Genomic DNA, 23,015 nt, shown 5'->3' on the forward strand with positions numbered 1-23,015 from the left:
AAACTTAAAAGAGTAGTTATTAAAGAAACAATATACTGTAAAGCAAATAAAAATTAAACCAATGAACTTGTCAGTTATCAGAGGTGCTATTTTAGTACTAAAATACCAATACTGTTCTATGCTTCTCTTTGAAACCTTAGGGAACTCAATCAACATTAGCTAAGAAATCCTAGAAACACTCAAAGAACCACTAAACTGTACCAATGAATCATTAATTAGGCTCATAGTCCAAGGACATGGCTTGAACAAATATTACTCCATTTACCTTCTAAGTGCTTCTAAATTTGCATTAGGTACTGTCCAGGTCAATAATGTCTTTCCTCTATAATAAAATTCAAATGCATATTTGTCATCTGCGTTAAAGCATGCATCTTTACGAGCAGAGCATTTACATTGGGACTCTAAAAGTGGAAGCCGATATTTTACAGTATGGATACCCACATTCAGTACAACCTTGGCTTTATATAGCAAGCCAAAAACCAAACTAGCTCAGTGCATAACCCAAGCTATAAATAAACTGAGAACAATACAGGAGGAAAAAGGAATGCTAAAGAGGAAAAAAAAAAACTAGACAGAGACAGATCAAGACGAGGAGAGCAGCAGTGTAAGCTAAAATAAGGCCCTTTCATGGTCTCGCTTTGAACCAGATCCATGTGTCCCAGAGTGCTGTGTGGCCCGCTATGTGGGTCAGAACGACAAGGCACATCTTTAGTACATCTCTCTGCCTGTCACAGGCTTTGGGCTGCGAGGTCAGGAGGTGATGAGCTCTCCGTCAGAGACAAGCACACAGCAGTCTAGTGTCACCCGGAGACAAGCACCATTGTTCTGAAGGCAGACCAGACATTTACTGAAAACCTGCATGTCGTCTACTTCAACAACAGACCTTCTAGATTTCTGGACGCAATCCCCTCCCATTCCCCATGGCCCAATCCATCTTCCATTGAAATAAAACTGAGCTTTAGGCAGAGGTGCATGGTGTGAATTTCAAGAGGTTTGAAGTGACAATCTCGATTTTTTTTTTTGCTGAAGTTTGTTTCACTTGGTTGAAATATTTGCCGTGACACACAGCTAATGAATCACAAAACAAGAAGCTAAGAGATGGGGAGGATCATGTCACGACTTAAATAAAGGTATTAAAATCTACAATGTGATTAAGTTCCAACCTTGAGACAAAGGAGAAAACTAAGAACTTAGGCCATGCCCCTGCATATCAACAATAATTAATAAGATATCCCAAATTAGAGATTTCCGGAACTTTAGAGACATTTCAAATCCCGTAATCCTATGATCGCCAAGGGAATGTGTAGGCTTATCGGCATACTGAACTCTAGCCTCACTTATCCATGATAAAGCTCCTTTTAATCAATATAATTGCTTGTTTTTTTTAATTTGTCACAGCTTGAGTAGAGACAAAACATTCCATTTGTAAGTGAATGGTCTACTTGTCGTACAGTAATAATGAAACAAATCACCTTAAAAGATGTACTCAAGTTTTTTGCAATGCTACTATAATGGCCAAAAAGCTGTCTGAGTAGAATGATGAATGTTGCTTAACAAATCCCTGATAAGAAATTAAGAATAATCCAAGGCTAGACGTAATAATCTGCAGGTTACAGTAACATTTGCAACTATTCTGCAAAGCTCTACTGATTGGGTTATGACTCAAAATACTGAACACTGAAAATGTGGCATATTTAAAGACACAAATACGATCATTTAGTAAAAGAAATGACTTCTTTAGACATACTGACTACTTTTACTGTATGGACAACAATATTTTTGAAGAAAAAAAAAGTCATACAGTTTGTAGGCAAGCATATTAATTACAATTCCATTTCTTGGATTTGATTCTTTAATTTACCTCCTTCACAGAAAACGGCAATCTAAATGGACCAAATTCAAGTGTCATTGTATCATACCATACCATACCTATAAAACATGCCTAAAGAATACTCCCCTTACAAAGAATCAAACCCCATATAAATCAAGGCACACTCGCATTTAAAAGCTCACAACCCAAGCAGTCCATAGAGCCAGTCATAATCCCCACCAACCCCGAGGGAGATATAAAAGGATAACGTAGGTCCTGGCTCTGTACTTTGCTCTGTACACCTCCACACTCTCAAAAGCCTCTCTAAAGCACAGCACACGCGCCCCCTCAATTATACAGGGATTAGATGCACTGCAAGATGGAAAAAAAAGCTTTAGTGCATTGCACCCTCTGCTCTTTAATAGCCGGAGCATCTAAGTACATAAACCACGCAAATGAGACCCAACTTAGAACAACAATGACCTTTAATGCCTTTTCAGAAGACCTTTTTTCCACCTACATGTTGCACTATTCAAAGTTTGCCACATGACAAATCACCAAGAAGTAAACCTAACTGCATATTTAATGATAGCCATACATTTGTCAGCCTTTAACACACAACACCATCCAATAATTTCCTTTAAGCAGAAGCATGTCCGATTTGAATATCTCCAGCAGAAGATTTGGTTTGGATCACAGTAACATGCTTCTGTTACATTCCGGCTATGGTTAAACTATTCCATATGAGCGCTGCTTCCTGCCAAGTGGCTGTTCATGCAGCACACTAACCCACTTTCCACAGTGACCCCTGATTTAAAGTGTGGAAGGTTATGAGCAACGACAAAAAAAATGAATGCTTCAGATTGTCTCATGGTAAACGTTAGAGTAGCCAAGCAAATACACTGGGACTAGTAGAGCACACAGTTCGACATGTTCACCTCACCCGATGACAGCAAGCCATTGAGCAACAGCTTGTGTACATAGGAGCTTGAAAAATCCCCAGCAATAACTCATCTCTCACCCTCATTCTTTCCACCTAATGTCCTATTGTCAAAGGCAGGGCAGGTGCTTTGTCATGGACGCACCATGCTGTTCTTATTTAAATGTCCTTTTAAAAAAAGGGTACAAGCTTAGCATGCAGATAGCAAATCATATCCCATATAGGGGCAGGTGTTAGTGTATCCCAATTACCCAAGCTTTGGAACACCATGCCACACACCTGTTGGAAACTTGGGATCAGTACACTTTTGTTTATAGTTTAAATGGGTGTTGTAAAAATCTTGTTGACTCTACGACTTGAGTGACCTCATGCCATTAAGAGACTACCAATCAAGGCGATCCATCAAGCCTTACATCATAAAATCTATCTAAAAGTATATAGCAGAGTAGAAGCGTTCTGCACTGGTTCACTGTTCTTAAAATAGCTTAAACTAGTCTGCTGGATCATGGATGGACAAGCCAGGGCATGCACAACAGAGCAGCATTCTTTGTTATCACTTTGGGGTAATCTGAAAACTCACTGTGAGAACTGTCAACCATTAGACAGGTTTGTTTATGGGGTCTTAAGTGCATTCATCTTTTGCCACAGGGTTCTTGCCAGTAAAGGAAGAATGGATATTGGACCATCATTTATCTAAATGTTTCATTCATAAGCTGAATATCTAATAAGTCGAAAATGTAGGTCAAAGTGAAATAAAGCTTCATCACTATGAGCAATATGCTCAGTCAGAGATTTTAAACAGATTTGTTATCTGGCTGGGCAGTTAGTAAAATGAGCTCATAATGACTGCGATTCTGATTTATTAACAGTTCAGAAACCAGCATCCCTTATCTGTCTTTCAAATAAAGAACCAGCCCAAATCTATTCCGAAAAAAAAAAAAAAATCAGGAAATTATACTCATTGATAACATACAAGAAGGAACTGTTAAGAAAACTGAAACTGCTTAATTATGGACGCTTGAGTAACATTTGGGTTTACTTCCTTTAAAAGGGATTTAAATGGTAGAAGTCATGATGAACGAAGACCATAAGAATGGAAATGAGAACTTGCTAAAAGAGGCTAGACTTTCAGAACAAAGTCACCACAGAGGAAAAGACATGTCAGTCTGTCTTCTATTGACAAATAAAAAATTCTCAATTCAGCAATTTAATGATGTGTTATAGCATACTGAATAGCAACTCAAATTGTAAAACTACTTGGTAATGTAAAAAGCAATAAGACGACCTACACTGAGCGCAACAGATCTGAATAATCCCTCTTAACATTGCATTAGTCTTTTAAATTCTCCTAAAAAGAAAGGTCTGCAAAACAGTCATTTTATGATTGCAGCATTTATGAACAGCTCTGTATGATCATAAACCTTGGGTGTGAATTCCTCAGGCTTAGGAGGAGGCATGCACAATATCTCTGGACCATACATCAGGACAACCATTAGGAGTCTGCTTTTGTCTACATAAAAACAGATGTTACTTTAATAATTGTGTCCAAACTAGTATAGGGTTATGGCATGGTTCAAGATGGTTGGGATAAGAATAGAGGGTTTTTACCATCTAAGAATCATGCTGGGATACCTCTTGAGGTGCAATTCAAATCTTGCAAAAAATGTATAAGTAGCTATATAAGTAGTGATTTGTTTTGGAGCAAATTTTGATTGCACTTCAACAGGGTCTACAGACTTCCTCAGCCAAAGAGGATATTTCACAATGAGGAATATCTACTTAGCACTAATGATGTCTCAATGCCACAGTTGCCTCCTCCTGAAGCCATAACAGGAGCTAATTCTTGTAAAACAACACAGGAGACATATATGCCCGTATACCCCCATCTAAAGCCTTTGGCATTCAGATCATTATGTAACAAAGACATCACAACCTTACCCAGCATGATCTTGCCTCAGTATCACAAACCTCAGAGTGAACTCCAAGAACACAGTCTGTTTCCAAATCACCCACTTTAGATATGAAAAGATGAGAAGGGGGGTCTTCAAAGGGCTTGAGTTTTTAAGCTGTGGGAGGTGGCGGACAAAGTTAATAGGACATGTGGTGAGGAACTTTTATGAGTAGCAGGCTATTTGTAGATGAAAGGGAGAAAGGACAAGTACAGGCACAATTCTTGTCTGCTTGTGGCATTGACACTAATATGCACCTTTGCTCTCTGTAACAATGTCCCTGAATGAAGCTGGCTCACCTGCATGCTTCCATGAACAGCGCTACGCCTGCAATTTTAATGGAGCAAATCATGAGCAATTAGCTTGTGCCAGGAGCATCAGCCATTAGAGACGAGTAAAAGAAAGCTTCTATCATTAGTTCCAACTGTGGTTAGTTCTGTAGCTCTATTAGAGGAAGTGAAAATATTCAGAGTCTATAAGAAAGATCATTTAAAGAGACTTTCGATGGTGGTGGCTTGTGGTATGGGGCTTGTACTAAGAATGGCTATCAATGGCCACTTTTAAAAATGCCTCGAAATGTCCAAACAAGTGAAACCAGTTCTCGCTAATTCCTGAGCCACTTGAGATGTATGAAGTTCAAACACTCGGCTTAAAGTTCTGTCATGTAATGCATTTTTTAAATGCGTCAACGTTTCCAAATACTTCTTCAGGCCACTGAAATATGTGAACGTGAAGTACGTGGAGCACTAAATAAGTTGTCAGGTAACTCTTTAAATAAATGCAGGTGGTTTGAGCAGCGCTATGAATGACAGTTTGCATAGCTGCATTCAGAAATGTTTGACTTGTGCCACCTTCCAGAAGCATGAGCAAACATTGCACAAGTAAGAAGGTTCAATGAAAGACATGCTCTGTGATATTCTGTTGAACACAGCACATGGTAGCGCATTCCCTGGAATATATGAAAGTAGTGGAACATTGTATGAATTTAAATGACGCTATTATTGGAGGTCTGACTTGCAGATTCACCTGCAAAGGAAATAGGCAGTTTCCAAAAAATCTGAAAAGCCCCACTCCTTCAGGATTGCAGAAAAATGATTACATCAGTGGCAAAGGTTTATAAGGGGTCACAAAAACAAGAGACCTAAAAAACAAGTGAAAAAAAGGAGGAGCACACAAATAGAGCTTTATTTTGAAGAGGCCTCAGGATCAGTCCAATATCACATGCTTACGGTATGCGCAGTTGATATAAATCTTATTCATAGCTGCTCATCGCTAGGCAAATAAGCCAAATTTACTGCTCGCTGCAGACAACTTGGTCAAATGAACAGATAACTCCTAAAAAAAGCAAGGCTGTCATTTCTCGAGGGTGTTTCCCTATAAGGCTTGATGATAAACTAAAGCTCCCTGCTGAGACCTTACTGAGCCATTCATGTGGCGTGAACATCCTTGAATGGAAAACGGTGTGGCGCTGAGTTCATTCGGAAGTAACAGATGTTCTGATATGCATGTAAAAACACTTAAATTAAACTTGTGACTCATTAAAAACAACATTTGGGCAATTATTTTTTCATATTATATTGCAATGTGCTTTACAGATAGAATCAGAAGATTGAAATAATGATAAAGACACTGCATGCCATGTTAGTTTTATCAATCGGAATGTTACATCAGTTTTCAAACCGCCCCAGGCGTGTGACTCAACTGATGAGTGATCTGAGCCAATCCTACTTTTTTCGTCAAGCTTGTTGCCACATGACTGGTGACGAGACACTGGCATGTTGCTGTTTTTACAAACCCTCATGACACGTAATAATCTTCCCATTTTTGAATGTCATTTAGAGTATGTGACAAAAGCCTTCACAAATCGTAAAAGCCACAGTCATATTACCCTGCAGCCTAAGACCAGTTACTCACTGAAGCCAAGCAGGGCTGAGCGTAGACAGTACCTGGTTGGGACACCACATGGGAAAACTAGATTGCTGTTGGAAGTGGCATAGTGAGGTCAGCAGGGGGCGCTCAACCCTTTGGTCTGTGTAAGTCCTAATGCTCCAGTAAAGTGAAGGGGACACTATACTGTTAGTGAGTGAGGTCTTTCAAATGAGACATTAAACCAAAATCCTGACTCTGTGTGGTCATTAGAAATCCCATGGCACTCCTTGTAAAGAGTAGAGGTGTTGCCTCTGTGTCCTGACCAAATTTCCTCCATCTGCCCTTACCGATCATGGCCTCCCAATCATCCCCTTCCACCAATTTGGTTGTATTAATGTCTCTCCACTCCATCTATGGCTGATTTGTGCCTGATTACACGTGTATCCAGATAGTGAGTTTTACCTGAACAGGAAGCCCTTATAAGATTTGCTGTGATAGGAACAAAGTCACCAGGTGATTAACAACAATGATCATCATTCATCAGTGCAACAGCAGATACTACGTCCTCTGTGTTGCATCCATAGTGTGGTATTTCCCACCTTAAGTCAGACCCAATGTGATTTTACCATGCATTGCCAAGACTATGTTCACATGGCAAAACGTGCGGACATGCGATTAGCCAAACACTTACTGTCTTTGTGCAGTATACTCGCTGACCTTCGTTGCGGAAATGGTGCAAGTGACAGCAGTAGACTGAATCAGCTTGTGTGCTGACAGTCACAGGGAAGTTTGAGACTCATAACGTGGTTAATCTGATAGCAGCAACAACCTCCATTGAACGCATACTTCCTACAGGATGTGACTCACGATTGTGAGAATGTTTGAGGTGCAGTTACAGATTCACATCCGGAAGGTTGAGCAAACAACATTCTTTAAAAAAAAATTCTAAAAATGTGCAAATCTTTCAAAAACTCTGCCAGCAGATCTTGTTTAATTAGTGGATAAGTATACTTGGCAAACACTGGAAATATTTACATCAAATGCAACTGAAAATGACTGTATTTCAGGCACAGGGTCCAATTGGAAATGTTCAGTCACTCATTTTAGGTTTCATTTTCATTAGCCTCTTTTAGGACTTCTTGGATCCAGCAGATTTCCAGAAAAGCAGTGTGTTCTAGTGTTTTATTACTGTTATTATTATGAATATTACTACATTTAAAAATACTTCATTCTATAAATCTCATAGACCAGGAGTATCCAAACCTGTTCTTGGAGGACTTCTGGCTCTGGATATTTTAGCTCATAGCCCAATTAAAGAAACCCAAACCAGCTGATCAATATCTTACCATACAGGCATGTCTAACCAAGCTGGAGCTAAAATCTACATGACAGAGCCCTCCTGGACAGTTTGGACACTTACTAAAACAAGGTCTTTAATCTAGGCCCTGCAAGTTCAATGTTACTAGCTTCAACCAGTTTCAACACATTTCCCTAAAAAGGTTTTAGACCTTGAGTAACTGGTTCAGGTGTGTGTTTAAAATTGTGCAAGACTATTGTCCTCCAGAGCTGGACACTGCTGGCTGAACCAGAAATTTCAGGGCAGTCTAGGAGCTGGTTGAAATTAACTCTGCAGGACAGTGGTCAGGACAGGCATAACCAAGAGGTTTAGTGCAATCTGAGACACTGGGTAATGAAAGACATCTGAGCCATAAGTAGTGTTGCAAAAGTTGTCAAAATTGCAAATCCTGATGTCAATCAGCCACAGTCAATAAGCTCTTGAAATGTCATTTCAAATAAAAATAATAAAACAACTTCATCCCATATGGGCTGAAAAGAGCAAGAGCCATTTGGCCGAAGAAGGGGGTGAAAACTCATGGGGTTCCCTGACCTGACCTTTTTTTGTCCATTGCCTATCCATAGTCATTTAGGCCTGACTCAGGGCTGATAGCATGAGGAACCTGATAGGCCACCTAAGCCTCCTTTCTACCCCTCACCCACATTTTCAATCAGTCAAGGCAATATGCCAAATTTCTACACATGGTGCTGGTTAGAGCAGGGCCCCCCAAGGATGGGACAACAGAAGTATCAGGCTCCTGAATAGTCAACCCTGACTATTGTGTTGAGAGCTGTAAGCACAAAAAGGAACATTAAAAGCAGCTGAAATCCTCCATGATAAATCCAAAGAGGTTAGAGAAAAGAAAATGTGTAAAATGTAGTGTGTGATGGGGTTGGGGGGGGCATTTAATAGGTGATCTGCATTCAACAAATTTTCTCAATCTTGAGGGAGAGGAGTCAAAGCCTGCTTATATCCATCTCTATGTAAAAAAGGAAGAAAGGAAAGCCTGTTCTGTGAAAAGTCTCACTTTTTCTGGAAAAAACATATAATGACTGCAGTGATCTGACCAGCTCCCCTACTGTGCCTTTTATTGGGAGATTCTGTGGTAGGAGCCAGTGAGTTTTGAGAGGCCTATTCTTCTAGGAGTGATTTGAAGATTACAGCCTGTGTGTTTAGGGCTGAATTCAAAGAAAAGAGTTTCTGAGATTATGGTCTGCATTTGTAATAGGGCTCTGTGTGGTGTTATGGGCTCCAGTGGCCCAGTTCTGCACCACCCTATCGTTTAGCTGTCAGAAATGCCCTCAAAATCACAATTAATAACTCCTTTACAACTCTTATTATTAATGAAAACTTGAATGACTTTCCAAGGAACACAGGGGATGAGGTTTAGCAACATGTGTCATGTATGTTTTCTGATCCAATTTACAGAGAAACAGGACAATTTTAATATAGCATACATATAATACTGTACTCGACAGATAAACCATTACAGTCTTGATCCACTAACAATTGTATTAAGCACTTCTCGTTTTCTATACCACAAAATTGTATTTATTTAGGTGTGTATCACAGTACACTGTTAGTATGTCATGTTAACAAAAGATTTGAATGTCTTTAAATAATATGCAGGGAGGTCTACCCAGAGGTTTCACAGCAGTAAATATTTTATTTTTGAGAAACCGACCATAATAGTTACTACCCTGTGCCCATGATGCATCATCTTTGCAGGAGGGTTTGTTCTCCACTCTGAACAATGGAACTCTTGTGAGGCTCGTAACCCTGACATGCTCACAAGACGGAGAACTTCACTTCTCGGGAACACAAGGGCAGCACATTTCAATCAACAGTGGAGTAATTTACACTGAAGAGGATGACCTCTGCAACGATCCAACACATCAGATACCCTCATGCAAATATCTTGACTCTGAAAAACTTTAAAGCAAGTGACACAAGACATATAAAACAGATTATGGAAGGATGACGTTGTGACAGGTGTGGTGAGAAGACAAAAGTGGAGAGGTGGAGTGAAGTGGACAGGTTGAAGATGGCTCAAGTTACTGTTTGTCTGATCCAAATGGGCAAAGGGAGCTGGTCAGGAGAGACCCTAAAGCTGGGATGAAGCATGTGTTGATGCAAGATTAGGGTTTACGTGACAGCGTGGCATTACTTATGGTCATGCAAGATATGCCTTGCTCAGCAATGTGCCTGGATGCACAAAGTTCAGGTATCAAGGGGATCTCCTAAGAACCCGATTTGAACTAGTGACAAGTGTGTGAACCCATGAAAAGTCAATATGCTACGCTGATTATATTGATGAAAGAGAAAGACATCAAAGACCAATAAAAAAGTTAATTCCTAATGATTATATAAAGTTGTCTGTTGCATTATGGGAAATGCAGTGTCAATAATTATGATAGTCAAGTTTAATCCATGTCAGAAGACACTCTCAAGGCAAGTGACTAAATTGTATATATATATACATTCATAATCCCTAAGATAACACAAAAGAATTGATGAAAATCTGCTGCCCTTTGACAATCCTCTTTAATCTCCTTAGATCCTTTTCATGTAATGACAGCTTTCCTGCACAGCTGGGGCGAGTAAAAGCAGAAGCCTTACATGTTGAGTTAAAGCACCAAGCAAAGTTGATTCATTTGATCTTAGTTTAAAAAATATAACGTGTTGTTTCTACGATTAGAAGGAATGGAGAAATTATTGGTGGAGGAGGAGAGTTTGGGATTTCTGCATGGTGTTGGTGCCCACTACACCAGGTTGTTTATTAGGGCCCTGTAAATGGAAAGCACCACCGAGTGCTCAGCAGAGTGAAGAACGATTCAGCAGAGGTAAATAAGTGCGGCTCATAATGTAAATCAGATGCTGCTGACACCTTTGTCCCACAAGAGAGTTATTTATAGGAACAACAACAGAGTAAGAGAGTTACAGAGAAAGAACCAGGGATGGATAGGATCTTTCTCAGTTTCTCAGATATATCTGAACAAAGGCAAAGCAGGAATAAGGAGGTGAATCTTGCAGAGTGCGCATTCAAGCGTTGGGTAGGCAACAGTTCCCCCCGTTATTCTTAAATGGGAACACTGATAACCAAAGGCTGCTTCAAAGAACAAAAGATAACCAAGTTTTTTTGGATGCTTGCTCTAGATGGGCCGAACCTGCTACTTCCGGTATTCTAAGTCTGGTTAGTGTCCTCATTCTCAGCCATTCACTCTCTGTAATCAGGGTGCATGCATTTGAGTGAAGAACAGAAACCAAGTAAGATAAGACAGTGACTAATACGGCTTTCAGTCGCTGTGTTGTGCAGAAAACCACAAGCTGGCAAGAATAAGCTGCACAGCATTCACATACACTCAGAGACGACAAACTCTCCTGCCACAAAGTGCAAGCCAAGGCACGGCAGGTGTATGTGAGTCACTGTATTAAGCAGCTCTCATGAACACCTGTCTGTCGTCTGGATGAATCAGGCCTTTTATCAGTCTAGCTTTCTCAAAGTGTCTCCAAAGCACAACTCAATCACATCCTCCTCCAAAGCCCTATCAAACTTACTCATCAGTTAGTCTAAAGAAACCGGAAGAACAGAGAGCACATTATAAATTCCTGACACCTTTCTGCCCTTCAGCATCACCTGAAGGGTTCTCTACACTCAAAAGACCCAAGATTTGGAATCTTATCTTAAGCCAATTGTTCACCTTGTATAAACAAAAACACACTATTTGCTGAAATATGAAGGTATACCAGACAAATAAAAGATTGGTTTTAATCTTGGTGATAGCATGCTAAAAAGTCTAATTTTGTCACTTTAACAGGTGGATTGAATGTTTTTGTGCCAGAAATACATTTGTCTTTACAAAACAGAGCAGTATCTGTTACACGGGAAAGCAGTTATCGCCACCACTAACAGAACCACTGCTTGCCAGCAATGTGTCTGCAATGCAGTGGGGAGGAAATTGTGCGGTAACCATTACAACCCACTTTCTTGCCTCGAAGTACAGTAAGCTGGTTGAAGAAGCTGGCTCATTGGACAACAAAGTGAGAAAAGCAACAAATGTAACCTAAACTGCATTATATTTCTCATACCCTTATTTTGCACTAATGCCATTAGCATAGTGCAATAAACATTTAGCAAGACAGAACTACAGAGAAGGTTGATGATTTGTCAAATGAAGTTTAACATTTTCCAAATGTATGACATAATCAATGAAACCAGGAGACTTGAGCCCACACAATACACGAGAAAGCCTCATCACAACAAGGTGTAGCTTAGTGACATCTGTTAATTCAACTCTGTCTGTCTTTGTCTCCAAGAACTGGGGTACCTAGTGAAGTGAAAATGACCTTATAGGAAAAACACAGAGCTTGAAAGTAATGCGGAACAAGGAAACAAGACTTTCTGACCTATCTAAGGCAAAAGGCATGGTGTTTGTAAGCATTAAAAGCAGAGAGCGAGCTTCCTCATCAGATGCGTTACACACAGGAAGCTGTAAGCTTCCTTTTCCTTTTTGATGATACAAATGCAAAGACAGGCTAGACAGCAGCCAAACAAGAATATAAAACAGAGTGGTACAGCTGAGGAAAAAAAAACACAAGATGCTTTGTCAACTGAAGTCCAAATTCCTGCATGTTGAAGCATCACGGTTAGACTATCAACAGGAAGTCGTTGACTATACAGAACACTGTACAATGCTGTTTGGTAAACTGAACGTTTATTTAACACAATCACCAATGTAGAGTAAAGCAAAACACAGGTAAGAAAGAAAGCTTGGGGACAGTTAGTGACACAACAAGCTTTATGGTACTCAGGGTGTTCAATGATCATCTAGCTGTATCAGGGCTACCTTAAATCCATGATGAATAAATGTGTTTGAAAAACAGACCATTTAGGGAATCAGCTTTGGGAATCAGGATTAAATTCCTTTAACTTTGGAGCATCACATCACTGCCATTCTTACCGTGACGTACTGTAATGCAATGTAATGTTTATTTATATAGCGCATTTATTGTGTATGGCCATACACTCAAAGAGCTTCACAGTCATAAGGGGGTCTCTCCACACCACCACCAGTGTGCAGCAGCCACAGGACAAAGGCACCAGTGCACTGACCACACAACAGCTGTAGGTGGATTGGAGAGTCAGTAATACAGCCAATTTGGTTGATGGGGATGATTGGGAGGCCATGATGGGTAAGAGCAGATGGAGGGAAATTGGCCAAGAAACCAGGCTTACACCCTTATTGTTTTATGAGAAGTGCCATGGGGTTTCTAATAACCACAGAGAGTCAGGACCTTGGTTTACCGTCTCATCCGAAAGACGACGCTTACTGACAGTACAGTGTCCATTCACTATACTGTGGCATTAGGGCTCACACAAACCACAGTTTGAGAGTCCCTTGCTGGCCTCACTTACACCACTTCAAACAGAAACCTAGCTTTTCCCATGTGGTCTCCCATCCAGGTAATGGCAAGGCTCAGCCTTGCTTACCTTCAGTGAGTAACTGGTCTTGGGCTGCAGAGTGATGTGACTGTAAGGCTTCTGTCTAGATCCTGATAAAGTCGCAGCAATGACGATGGGCCAATAAGACAACTTCATACTACTCAGTGGGCCACTTGCAATGCTCTGACTCTGGTATCGGTTCCAAAGGTCTACAGTGGACAATTAGCACAAAGAAGATGTCAAATGGACTAGAGCCCAGAAAGATTATTTAGCCTCAGATGACAAATTGTAGATAACATTGCAGGTTTAGAAAGAGATTATTTTACAATCCAATATTAGTTCCTGTGCAGTGTGCACTTCCTCTGAGTACTATACTCCAATATTTATGAAGATGCAGGTGGAATGAGAGTGCACTGAATTTTTTAGACTGCTTATCCTATCCTCATCACAAGCACTCATTTCTGGACAAATGTGGTTTGGAATACTATTTAGGTCAGATGGACAAGCACTGCTGCTCGCCGTTCCTTTAACCTATGCAGCAGGGTCACAATCAGGTCATCGTCACATGGGAACATTCGGCAAGGCAGGAGCCAGCCACCTGACTGTCACATTCCTCATGGGAAAGGCAGAAGACAGAAAAAAAATTGCAAGGGAAGGAACGTGGAAAAGGTCATTGGGGACTGAGTAGGAAGTACAGTTACTAGGAAGAGAATTCACAATTTTACGTGAAATACAAAAGAACGATGTTCATTCCACAACAGTATCTATTGTTTCATGTAAACAATTCCGCAGAAGTGTGTGACAGTCAACTTGTTTCCACAGATCTTTTGTAAATACCAGGATTTATTAAGCTAGTATCTTTAATGGCAAGAAAAAGTAGAATAATAGTGATTAAAAACCAAAGGTTTAAAAACAACATCATGACAAATTTAGCGATCAGTTCTTCAGAATTTTACTCCATAACTATATTTCTCTTAAAATAACAAAATTCCATTACTGGAAGCCGAGTAAACTCAACTAATCACATTAAATCTGCCCAAATCATGAAATTTGTGTGCAGTAACCACAAATTGTGGCCATGCCACTTGTGACTAGGATTGCAGTGACAGGGCAGGGTCACTATGACCGATATAAAGAATGTCAGCATACAGTGGAGTACAACAGCTGAGCTGAGACTGTGCCACAGTTCTGGGTTTTCATTCTTGAAGCTCATGTGAGAGCTAAAAGATTCCCTTGGGCCAACTCTGCCCCACGCCATTACCCAAAACTGTCTGCTCCAATTCTGACCATGTAGTGGAAAGACAGCAGCAGATGAGGTGCTGCTATTTATAGCTTGTAAAAGAAAAGATATCCAAAATTCTGGAGTACATGAATGCCTTTTTTTTGGCACATGGCAGTATTCTTGCGACCATGTTTCGGGTCAGAGTTTTCAAAATTATGTATACTACTGCAGAGGATGAGCTAAGCTTGTTTGAGCATCCTAAATTGAGTCAAACTCTGGCAGGAGAGGACGTCCTACTTTTGTACTCACTACAGGGGACTGAGCATACCCTTAGAATGATGTAACAGACCCTGACAACCCAATAAACACCAGCTCCCATTGATACAGCTCAGGCTACACCTCTAGCACTGCATTTATATAGGTGTGACGGTGCTAAAATATCCCTGACATTTAGCAGAAACAGCCTGCCCCAGCTAAGTAACCAAGATGCATTCCTTTGGATCGAGGGGAGTGCTATCACATATCTTTAATAACGAGATTTTGGAAGAAATTTGGGAGAATTTCAAACTTTGTTGGGAAAATTAGTAAGCTACAGACTTTATGCATTCGCTTTTTTTATCTCCCTATGCTAAATATTCTTTAAAACTTTATTTTAATGATTTCCCTTTTGTAAAAAGACAACCTACTAATTATCAAAACCCAAAAAACATTGCATCCAGATCACGATTCTAAGCTTTCAGCATGCGTTTTAGCTGGGAGATAAAACCAGAGAGAGAATCCACTTTCAATTGAAAACCCCCCTTCTTTAAGTTTTTGTCCTCTTCAAAAGCTGACGTCTTGCCACAAGAATTCAGAGAATGCGAACGCAAATCAGCCACTGAAATCTGGGAGGAGTTGCGGGTCCAACCAGCCCACTCTGCGAAAAGCCACTTCAAGAGCAGCCTCTAAGATGCTCTTCATACAGGATACAAGGTTTACATGCTTCCAAATTTAGGATCTGCTACGTCATCGTGTCCTCCGACAAAGGAATTAAATAGCAAAATGAGAAACACTGAAGCAAGGCAAAGTCTTTGGAACGGTCCGAAACAATATTTGCAATTAGCTTGATTAATTAATGAGTACACATGCACGAACTGTATGAAGCCTTGAATTGAATAGCACTCTAAATCTAATTTAACTGATGACAAAGCGCTTCTGACAATACAAGAATGAAGAGAGCAAATAGGGTCAGTAGGGTGAAGGTAATAGTGGGTGAGGCAGAATGGTAAAACCGCTGTGTGTGTGTGTGTAAACAGCATCTTAAGAGGCTTATTGAATAAAATGAGGGGCAGTTAGGACAAGAGGCTGAGGTGAGCAATGAAACGTGAGGAATTTACTGCCCTCCCATAGTGACCTTTAACACACTTACACTACCTACAAAAGCAAAGAGAGACAACAATAAGAAAGACCACAGGAGATCAAACCTGATTTTCCTCATAAGCTAGTGTCTCAGCTTGAATTAATATGCACCCTATCACATGCTATTGATCAGGATCTCAAAGAAGCGATGAGCATAATATAACAGGAGTGACTTCCAACAAGCCTCAGCAGGCAAAAAAGTATTTGTGTGCCAGAGACAGATGAGCAGCTGTATAAGATTTTGCATTCTTTTGGAAATATTACAGCCAGCAATGTTACCTGTAAGGTATTTAAAGTGGACCCATGATTTGAACTAATAGGCATACGCGAACTTGCAATATCCTACTCAACCTATTTGTTCAAACTACACTACCTGACAAAAGTCTTGTGGCATATCCAAGTTTTAGGAACAACAAATAATAACTTGACTTCTATTTGATCATTTGGCATCAGAAGTGGCTTTTATGAAAGGCAAAAACCCCTGGATTATGCTTATTTTTACCAAAATAAAATATAATCATGCCTTGATTTCTAATTATTTAATAAGAACAGTATGGTCTGACTTTGCTTAGACATAAGTCTTGTCACTTAATGTACAGTATAGAATATAAAGTCATTATGCAGTGGGAAAAGAATGTTTATGCTCAATGATGTTCATTTCAGTTGACTGTGCTGGCCAATCCTGGAGCACCTTCACTTTCTTTGCTTTCAGGAACTTTGATGTGGAAGCTGAAGTATCAGGAGCGCTATCCTGCAGAAGAATTTGCCCTCTCCTGTGGTTTGTATTGTAATGGGCAGCACAAATGTCTTGATTCCTGAGGATGTTGATGTTACCATCCACTCTGCAGACCTTTCGAACGCCAACAAACTGAATGAAACTCCAAACCATGATTTTTCTCTCACCAGAATTGAAGAGAAACTTGGATCCATGCAGGTTCCAATATCTTCTGCAGTATTTGTGAGGATTTATCAGAAAAATCGACCTTCTGCCACTTTTCCAAATGATCATCTAGAAGTCAAGTTTTTACTTGTTGCTTTTACAACTGGGATCGATGACAAGACTTTTGTCAGGTAGTGTATGGGTATGTTCACTGAGTAAACTTGTGCAAGTGCCCCATTACAGTGGTTAATTACCCATGTATTCACATATAAAAGCACATGGTTTTAATCTTGCGTAATAAATATGCAATGTAAAGTCTGATAGTTTATTTGGAGCAATGAGGGTCTTTTCAACTGAGTTAGGGTGCACTCACAATATGTTATCCGATCCATGCCCAGGCACATTTCTCGGTTAGTTTGACAAGTGTGTGATAAGTCAGTTGGCTGGCCCTGGTCCGGTTGGAAGAGATGTGCCAAAGTGCAGTTCAGTTGGGCTGTGGCACGGTACACTTAAATAATGCTTGTACCGCAAAACTGAAGACGTGACATTACTTTTAAGAGACTGTTTCAAATTGATTTATTAATCATTCGTCATTTTCAATGTAGGCAAAACTGTTGTAGTTTATTAAAGACCCAAACCCCTCGCTGCACGTCATTTGCATATATAGTAAACCTCCTAATACGTGCAGCACAAAATTAATTGATGAGTTTTAAATGTTGTGGATCTGTTCGACTGCGTGTCACTGCATCCCAAATGACTAAAACAATATAACTAAAGCTATCTCTACTGTGCCGAGCGACAGCACTTCTCTTCATTTTAATCTGAACAGTCACATCAATGAAGTAGGTGTGCTTAGGTTCGGAAGGCAAAATGCAGTGCAAGTGCATTCAATCGTGCTTCGGCATGGTTCAAGGCAACTGTACCTACCTAGGGTGAGTACATCCAAACTTGGTGCAACATCCTACTCCAACTATTTGTTCGAAATCTGGGTATGTTCATTGAGTAGATTTAACTTGTGCAAGTGTTCGTTAAGGGGTTTATTGAACATGTATTCACATATACAAGTGCATTTTGGTTTTATGAAATGTAAAATCTGATGTTTTTTTTGGGTGGATGGGGGTCTTTTCATCTTTAAGATATGGCTTAAAGAGGACATTGTGAACCAGGAACAAAGGTATGGCTTCCTTTTTTTGGTCAAAACCAATGTTATCAATAATCAATCAACCATGTAAAGAAAATATAAGTTTTAGCCCCCCAAAACTATATAAGCTTAAAATACCTGTTAAGTATTTACATTAGGGGTGTCACAATTTCAATTTTTAATCGAAATCGATCGAAATTTATGCTCAATTTCGATTATCGAATCAAAAAATAGAATCGTCGATGCTGCCACGCCCCCATGTCACGTCAGCTTGGCTTGCCAAGCGGGGAAAAAACAGGCTTGTTGAAGTGCTTGTTAAACTGCAAAAGCATGAGACCCGTCGACAGAACTTAAACCCTCTCCTCTTTTAATGAAGTCGCCCGTGTGTAAGCATTTTGCATTTCCAGTGAGTTATGTTGACAACGTTCGTGTTGTCGACAAAAAAAACACAGTTTTGCAAGCTCTGCTATGTACGTATTAAGTACGGTTCGTCCAATAGACAACACCGGCATCGCGATCCTCCGCCCGCCCCCGTTGCAAATCCGCTCGTGAAAAGTACACACTCAGGCCCTGTTTACACTGTCTTTGTTTTTAAATGGCATTTTAGAACGACAACGATTTGACATCCACAGTGGCGTGTAGCATTTCTGAGCAGCCCTCCTTCCTCTCTACCTTTGAAAATGCACATCACGTGACCACACAGACGCACATGCGCTCCAGACAGCAGGTCCAGGCAGTCAGAGGACTGCTTCAGTCTTTCACTCACTTGTACTTAGTCATTTTAGCGCACACCTCAGATACTGTTGGCTGGTTCCTGTTGGTTGTGCGTCTTTTTTACCGACGCCATTATAACGACACAGATCACTGCCTATTCACGAGTCCCGCAGAAAAAAAGTGATTGACAGGTGGCAATTATGTGTGTATCTTGCCTTTATTCATTTACTGTATGATTTGTTTATGGGTAAAACAAAGACCATGCAGGTCAGGTAGTTTAAAGGGTAGGCTACAAATAATTAATTGGTCATTAATTAATTTATTATTCATAATCGAAAATCAAATCGAATCGTGCCTTTAGAATCGAAAATGTAATCGAATCGAGGATTTGGAGGATCGTGACACCCTTAATTTACATGGAGGAAGTAAAGAAAACAGACAGACACTGACCCGGATCTTCTGAGAAGTGAAACCAAGACTTGACAAGAATGACAAGTAAATCTATTTAAGCTAGGAGCTGTCAGAGTTTGTGATGAATGCACACATTTTCTACTTTGCATACACTTCTCTCTCATGGCGCAGCTGATGAGGTTAAAAAAAGAAATTATTTTTGAAAATAAAAGAAAACTTCACATTAAGAAGAGATAAAATGCACAACACAAGTGAAACATAATTCCAATCAGATAGCATCTCACAATGACAAAGCCCTCCATGTATTTCCATTTATGATGACATCTTTTTTCCTTCCAGACCGTGTAAGACACACAATGGATAAACACACACATATAGGCCCAGTACTGTAAATGAGGAAGGAGATCAGCGCTTGCAAATGAAGGAAGCGCTACTCCTGTCTTTGTCTTTCTCACTTCTTTAAAAAAAAAATGGATTTCAACAATGAAAAGGGAAACGGCTATGGCTAGGATCCATGGGATTGGATTTCTTCCTCAACTGTTCCCCTTCACATCCTCTGCATTATTCACAGATGACGACACTCTCTCTGGGGCATGTCTCTTTTATACCGGCCTGGACTTAAGGCACCTCCCGCACAAATTCCAGCACTGTGATATCTCATAGCCAGCATATGGCGATAAGGCTGAGGTCATGACAGCCGCATGGTCTTAAATAGCTCGGGGTCAATACCTGTCAACAACTTGCATCTGGATCAGAGTATGCATGTATAAAGAAAGTCAACATATGGACATAGGACCCTGTGTGAGTGTGTGCGCATATGTTTAGACAACTAATTGCAAGTGGTTTCCATTCCCACTACTGGAAAAGCTCATGAAAAAGAGCTTACAACTTTATTAGCGCATTAAAATAACATTACCCACAAAAAAAACACCAAAGAAAATCCACCTATGGCGGGGATGAACAAGAAACAGAAGGGAAATGTGAGTGGTACTTGCTGTGCAAACCACACTGGGTTGTTAGGTAGTTTCTTATCAGCCAAAGTCAAATATTTATGGGACTTTTCCACGAATTTCATTTTCTGCCAGTGGAAATTCAGAAGCCAGATCACTTTGAGAAGCAAAACCCCTTATTTTGACCTACCATCAATGTTGGTACCACAAACTGCGCATTACAAATCGCACAGCAATCTTTAATACTGAAGGTCAGGGGTTTGTTAAACAAGTGTGAGTAATATTGCGTGGTGCTTGCTAAGGGTGGATTAATATCGCATTCAAAATGTTATGACTGCACCCTGCTTTGTTTCTGCTCAGTTACTATGTGACATTTCAGGAAAACATTTGGCAGAGAGATAGATGGCAATGTTGAGAAAAAGGCAGAGGGGGACTGAACTCTTCACAGCGCATTTAGCGCTTGCTCGGCCTTTCATGTCTTTACTATTATAATTCAGCTGAATAGAAAAACAAAAGCATAAAGGGATGCCTCTGCTCCCATTAAGAGAGCCATGGCATGAATCTCCCTGAATCCATGAGGAATGAATTGTGGGGGTCTAATAGCTCATCTATGATTCAACGCATACCAAGTCTATGAGGGCGAGAGAGACACTACATCTCTTTTTGATCCAATAAATCTATTCAGAGTGATATGGATTAACTGATGCATGCCGGGTAACCAAAGCCACTATCCAAACAACTGATACCACAATAACGTAACTGAATTGCTACTAAATATGTAATAATTGCATCCTAATGGAAGTGCTGGAGAACATTAGAACCAAACAGGAGGAGACGTTTGAGTCAATCTATGCAACGAAAGCAATTCCCAAGTGATCTCAAATGGGAGGACAACAAAAAAAAAAGCTCAGCAAATGAATCAGCTCTGGGAAATAAAACCGTTTAGATGGCCCATTAACAAAGCTGACAAGATAATCTTCTTTCCTCTTCTACGTCCAAGACAAGTCACATTTACTGATGTCCAGTAAGACTACAAAAGCATCCTGAAAGTGAAGGAAAAAGAGCGAAAGAGAGATGGAGAAAGTGGGCGGACAAAAACCAACCCTCCCTTATGTTCTGATATTCATCACCCCCTCTTCGCCTTTCTTCTCTTCTTTGTCAAAGCAACCTGGGGGTTTCCAATGGCCAGACCTCTGCTCCTGCGTGCCCTCTAACCCTCGAATTACTTAAGAGTTGTTCTAAAGGCCTTGATCAATCTATGAATGCAGTGCACTTCCCCCTTTAAGCAAGTGTCCCCACATCATAATGCTACTCTGCTTCCATCAATGCACATTGCCTGCAATCCTCTCATCCTGTCAGTGCCAACATGACGTCACTGGCACCATCCACCCTTACATTCCACAGTCTTCCACCCCACCCTTTGCAGCATATTTCGCACACTTTCATCCGTATGTGCTCTGACATGTTTATGTAACGGTTTAAATCTACGAGTGCTTAGGAGGAATTACTAACACAGCCTAGTATCAGTGTATAACGGTTTAGTTTGCGCGGAAGGATCTTCATCAGGCAGCTAACAACAATCCATCTTTATCTGTGTGTAGTTATACTTGCTTCAGAAAAGATCTATCTGGCTAGACACCAGATACTAGGATGAACAGAAAGGGTGATACTTAGAGGAAACACTCGAGTCTATATGTAACATGATCCGAGTCTGTTTCACTTGCCAGACCTTAATTTGTCAGATTTAGATGTCACTGTGTTATTAAAAACTTTAAATGTACCTCAGCTCTTGGTTTTGTAATTGAAATTGCTCTGCAAGGAAGGTAAAAAGGTCAATGAATGTATATAAGCATCCAGATATGAGTGTTAGACCAATATCCTGTCCAGGAAATCAAGTAAAAGTGAAATCTTGTTCTGACCTGACAGTTACATCCCTCAGTCTTCAAGGTGTTTGAACCGTTACATCGTATGATGCAAGTTATTATTAACATAGTGCTGTAACTAAGCTATTAAGTTGTGTTATGGCAAAGTCTTTTTAAGGCAAGACATTCCACTCTGTGGCAATCTTTGAAACACCTCTCAGACACTATGCTCAGGCATTCTTTATAAATTGGGAACATCAAATTCTTCAAAATTGCTTGCCAAGCTTACGATTGAATTTCATATTAGTAATCATCAATAAAATTAAACAACAACTGTGTCTTTAGTTTCACTTCTAAACCTCCAAATCACACAAAATCTGCAGAAACTCACGTCTGGTCCAAGCCCCTCCCCCAGAGCATTGTCAGTCTATAGCAAACGATAATTGGCTCCTGTACTAGAAGGTGGGCTTTTTCACCCTATAGCGATCAATGATTGGCTCCTGTACTAGAAGGTGGGCTTTTTCCCCATATAGCGATCGATGGTTGGCTCCTGTACTAGAAAGTGGGCTTTTTCACCCTATAGCGATCGATGATTGGCTCCTGTACTAGAAGGTGGGCTTTTTCACCATATAGCGATCAATGATTGGCTCCTGTACTAGTAGGCGGGGCTTTATTAACCAATACTGACAGTTACACTTCTACCCATTCAAAAAGATACGAGTGACATGTCTTGTGTATTCTATAGTGTTTGGTTATGGTCAATTAGATCAAATGTAGAGAAGATAGATGCATTCCCCTTTTACAGTTGGCATTTTATTTGGTTCACTTTTAACAACATTTTGGGGGAGGTTATCTTGTAAAACAAGTGTCTTAAACTGAATTCCAGGAGGGTCGAAGCTCTGCATAGTTTAGCTCCAACCACCTCCAACTCACACCTGCTTAATAGTCTCTAGTAGTTCTGAACACCTTGGTTAGTTGGATTAGCTGTGTCTGATTAGAGTTGGAGCAAAACTGTGCAGAGCCACGGCCCCCCAGGAATCGAGTTTGAGAAATATGTTGTAAAATAATTTCATATTCTGAAATAAGCTTA

At 40.2% G+C, this 23,015-nt stretch overlaps 1 protein-coding gene across 50 annotated transcripts in view; it reads right to left on the minus strand.

Moving 5' to 3' along the window:
• The window catches only part of wnk1b (WNK lysine deficient protein kinase 1b), a 107,810-nt gene that overhangs the window by 80,442 nt on the left and 4,353 nt on the right, over positions 1–23,015 (minus strand). The gene's annotated exons all lie outside the window — the stretch shown is intronic.

This window comes from Danio rerio, chromosome 4 (assembly GCF_049306965.1).
Source record: "Danio rerio strain Tuebingen ecotype United States chromosome 4, GRCz12tu, whole genome shotgun sequence".
Lineage (NCBI taxonomy): Eukaryota > Metazoa > Chordata > Actinopteri > Cypriniformes > Danionidae > Danio > Danio rerio.